General features: G+C 22.9%; 1 non-coding gene across 1 annotated transcript; it reads left to right on the top strand.

The window, feature by feature from the left end:
* Nucleotides 1-2082: 2082 nt before the first annotated feature.
* Trnal-caa lies at nucleotides 2083-2203 on the top strand. The gene is made up of 2 exons: nucleotides 2083-2120; nucleotides 2159-2203. It is a non-coding gene; the product is annotated as a tRNA-Leu (tRNA).
* Nucleotides 2204-4756: the final 2553 nt, after the last annotated feature.

Below are 4756 nucleotides of genomic sequence, written 5' to 3'. Positions count from 1 at the left end.
CGGGATACTTATAAGATACTACCATGATTTTTTCAGATTTTTTGGTCCAAAAATAAATTAGGCCAAAAACCGGCCTTACCGACCCTCCCCCTTTGGACCACAATGAATAAACGAAAACAAAAAAAACCCTATTGTAATCAACGTTTCGGTACTCGTACAGTACCTCCCTTATCAAGGCAAGAAAATTTTAAGTGGTAGAAATTGACAGCACCCACGAACAGGTGCTCTCTCTTTGATACCGAAAGTTTGATTACAATAGGGTTTTTTTGATTTTCGTTTATTCGTTCTGGTCCAAATTTGGTCGTTGGATTCTTGTTTTGTTTAACAGGATTTTGCATCAATTTGATTATTGGACGTTAAATGGTATTTATAATTTGGATTTTGGTCTAATTTAAATTTCGTAAATTTTAAATGGTGAACTGAAAAAATGAATTAAATTTTTTAGAAATACAATTTTGAGTTCGATTCTTCTAAAATTTATATTTTATAGAATTATTTAAGGGTTTATAAATAATTTAACTTAAACAAAGACTCTTTCAAATTGAAAAATATATAAAGTGAGAATTACTTGAATGTCTCAATGAAAAAAATTGTTTAAAGCTTCAAATTATTTGAATTTTCAACGAACACAATAATTTAAGGTTTATTTTTTTTTTTAATAATTGAATACTTATTAAATCATTTTGGTAAAATTGAAACATTTTCTGGGATTATTTCAAAAGGAATTAAAATATTCAGAAATTCAAATTAAAATTTAAAAAAATATATGTATACAATGAAAAATAATTTTTTTCTTGCAATAAAAATAATTGCTTTAAGCTTTTTATGTTTGGAATTATTTAATTAGTTTTTAGCGAAATAATTTTGACAATCATATTGAATTTCATTAAGATTAAATTTGAGAGAATTTAAATTAAGAAACATGATTCAATTATTTACTTTCAGATTATGGAATTCAATATTAGCTATTACTTTTACAATAAAAGTTTACTTTTTTTTTTTAGAATACCTCTATTACAAATTAATAAATTTATAATTAGTAAATTATTTAATATTAATATAATTAATTAATATTTTATATTAACATTAATTTATTAATATTATTAATATTAATAAATTAATTATTAGCTGATTAATTTTTTTACAATATTGAATTACATAAAGATTGAATTTTAATTTTTCTATAATTACCAATAAAAATTAATTATTTATTTTAGGGTACAACTGTAAGTGTTTTGACGCCAATAAACGATTAAAAAATTTACATTGTTTACATTTTACATTGAAAGACCAATTTTTTCAATTTTACAAGGTTTGAACAAATTTTTTTAACATTTTGAATTATATCAAGAGATATTTAGAGGTTTTGAAAAGCTTCAAAAACAAAAAATTAACAAAATTTATATTTTATAATTAAACAATTGTATATTTTTAAAGACTTTGCAAACCCAGAAGTTAAAAAAAGTTTTTAATGTTTCAAGAGAATACAATACTTGTCCTAAATTTTCTTGGAACATTAGTAAGATTTTTTATTTTTTCCAGATTATAACATTTCAGAAAGAATCGGATAAGTTTAATATTTATTGATAAAGTTAAAAGCTATTCAAATATTATTTGAGACTTGGAAGTTAAAAAAAATTTTTAACGAAATGTATATTTTTAAAGATTTTAAACAAAAAGTTAGGAGCCTTTTGAGAATTTTGAAAGATTTTACAAGAGATTAAACTTTTTTTTTAAAGATTAATAGATAATTTAGAACGACTATTTAATAAAATTGTAATTGCAAGAGAATAATTAAAAACATTTTGAAGCATCGAAAAACATAAAAAATAGCATTTTAAATAAATCAGAAAGATTTTAAAGCAACATTTCTAATTTTGTTAGAATTTCTTAAAAGTTTTAGGACAAATTCGAATCATTTTGAAATAAATTTCATGAGTTTTAAGAAGATTAAAAAATTACTTTTAACAGAATTTAGATTTTTAAAGATTTCGATATTGATAACTTTGATTTAGATTCATAAGAAAATTTATATCGTCTTTTGAATTCGAAAAAATCGTCGTTTGTCGCTTGTACTGAACTGTCAGGATGGCCGAGCGGTCTAAGGCGCCAGACTCAAGGCTTATAACCTTCTCAGCTGATTGCTGAGTTCGGAGCATTCTGGTCCTCTATGAGGGCGTGGGTTCAAATCCCACTTCTGACAATTTTTTTTTCGTTTTTAATAACTCAATTTTTATTCTTGAATATTGCAATATTCAATTATTTTTTTGATGAAGAATTTAAAACAAATGCTTCCTGATAATTAAAACGTTGAAAAATCAAACGATTTCTTTCATTTAATATTCGACTTAATTCTACTTTCTTATTATTTCATTCTATTATTCATATTATTATATTTTAGTTTATATTCTACGATTTCAAAGAATTAAAAATACAGAAAATTGTGTATATCCCATCAATACTTTCAAAATGAAATTTTGTAATTTTCAAAAATGTAATAGTCAAATTCTTCCGACATTTTTATTGTTTGAATTTGAAGCAATAATTGGTTCGAGAGGATTTCAAAAGTCTATTAATTAAATATTATTTTAAGATTTAATTAATCAAGTTCTCTATATAAATTTAAATAGTTTCTACATTGACAGTGAAAAAAATGTATGGTTATTGCCCAGTTATCGAACCATTAAATTTTTGAAAATTACAGAATTTCATATCGAAAGTATTAATAATCATTGGCATACCTTATCATTTTTTATTTAAATATTTTACATTGTTTGGTTTCAATTTTGAAAAAACAACATTTTATGTTCTTTTAATTCTTTAAAATCGTATAAAATAAAATAAAATATAATAATATTCATCATTTAATGTAATAGAATAATAGAATATGAACCTAAAGGAATGGTAAAATTTTTTTTCAACCATATACATATCAGGCAAAATTTTTTTTATTTCATAGTTAAAACAGAAATTATATATAGCCGGTTTGATAAAAATAATAATTAAATATTGCAATATTCAAAAATAAAAATTGAATTATTAAAAACGAAAAAAATTGTCTGAAGTGGGATTTGAACCCACGCCCTCATAGAGGACCAGAAGGCCCAGAACTCTGCAATCTGCTGAGAAGGTTTGTAAGCCTTCAGTTTGGCGCTTTCGACCGCTCGGCCATCCTGACAGTTGTAAAGAATAGTGAAAATATAATTCTTTTAATTTAAAAAAACATTTAAAATTTTCCTAGAAATCTAAATAAAAACTTTTTAAAACGACATCTTCAAAAATCTACATTTATATTTTTGCTATTTTTTAATCTCTTAAAAACTTTTGACTTTTTTAAGTATCTTTTAAAATAATTCACATTTCTCCTAAAACATTAATAAACAAATTTGGCATTATGAAAAATATTGCCTTAAAATCTTTCGTATTCTCTTTTGATGATTTTGGAAATGTTTTGAAATATTTTCAATTATTCAATTTTTTCTAATATTTTCTAATCTTGTAACATTAAAAAATTCGGCCTTAAAATCTCCTACGCACTTTTCCGACCTTTAAGAAAATTATTATAAATTTGTGATTGAAATAAATTATATAGAAATGTTATTAAAAAGGTTCAATGCAAACTGAATTAATAGAACTTACTAAGAAAATCCAGATATTTTTTATTAAAAGTTCATTCAGTATTTTGGTATGGGTTTCACCTCGTTTTGTTACGAAATTCAACCATTTGGTTGAAAATTTAATGATTTAGTTTTAAATTTGACTTTTTTAGTAGAAAATGCAAATATTTAGCAAAAAAATCATGTCCGTTTTTTACAAAAAATTTTCTTTTCTGATAAAAGATTTTTCTTAAAACTTGAAATATTTTGTTAAGACATAATTTATTTTCCATCTAAATAAATTTTGTTATTAAAAATGTTCTTATACTTTTTTTAGTTAAAAGGTCAATTATTTTGTTTAAAAATTTATCCTTTAGTTACAAAATTTCACTATTTTGGTAGAAATGTTATCTTTTTGGGTAAAAAAATGTAAACGCTTGGTTGAAAATGAATCTATTTCTTTGGAAAATGAACTGTTTAATTAAAAAATGGTCTTTTTTGGTAAAAAAAAAGCTAGCATCCTTGGAGAAGAATTTAACTGTAATTATATTTTAAAAGCTTTTGCTACGAAATTTGCAAATTTTGTATTTTTTGAACTTTTTGCGTATGGAAAAAGTTTATTTTTTTTATATTTATGAACGTAAATAATCATGAAAGAAAAACATTTCTCACTCGAAATGTTATATTTAAAAATTTTCAGTTTTTAAAATTTCTACCTGAAGTTGCAAAAAAAACTTTCGTTTTTTATTTTTCAATGCTATTTTCAATATATCAAGGAAATTTGGTTAAAGTATCTTAATTCTTAGTTGAAAAGTGAACAGCTGTATTGAAAAATCGTCTGTTTGGCTTGAAAATGCATAAATTGGATTTAAATTTTTTGTTGTCTAGAAATTTGTTAGTTATTATAGAGTTAACCATCGATTTTTTTGTTTTACTTTTAACTTTTGTGTTAAACAATCACATTTTGGGTTAAAAATTTAATTGTTTTGTTAAAAATTGTTAGCTTTAACTTAAAAATTCAACAATTCGGAAGAAAATGTTACTATTTGGTAGAAAAAATACGTATTCTGTTAAGAATTGTGTTTTTCGCCAAACATAAATTCTTTTGGTTAAAAATCGAGTAGTTTGTTAAAAACTCATCTTTTTAGATACAAAATTGA

Source organism: Belonocnema kinseyi, chromosome 4 (assembly GCF_010883055.1).
Source record: "Belonocnema kinseyi isolate 2016_QV_RU_SX_M_011 chromosome 4, B_treatae_v1, whole genome shotgun sequence".
In the NCBI taxonomy this organism is placed as follows: Eukaryota; Metazoa; Arthropoda; class Insecta; order Hymenoptera; family Cynipidae; genus Belonocnema; species Belonocnema kinseyi.
The sequence above is the reverse complement of the archived record's forward strand: the minus strand, read 5'-3'. Positions and strand labels throughout refer to the sequence as shown.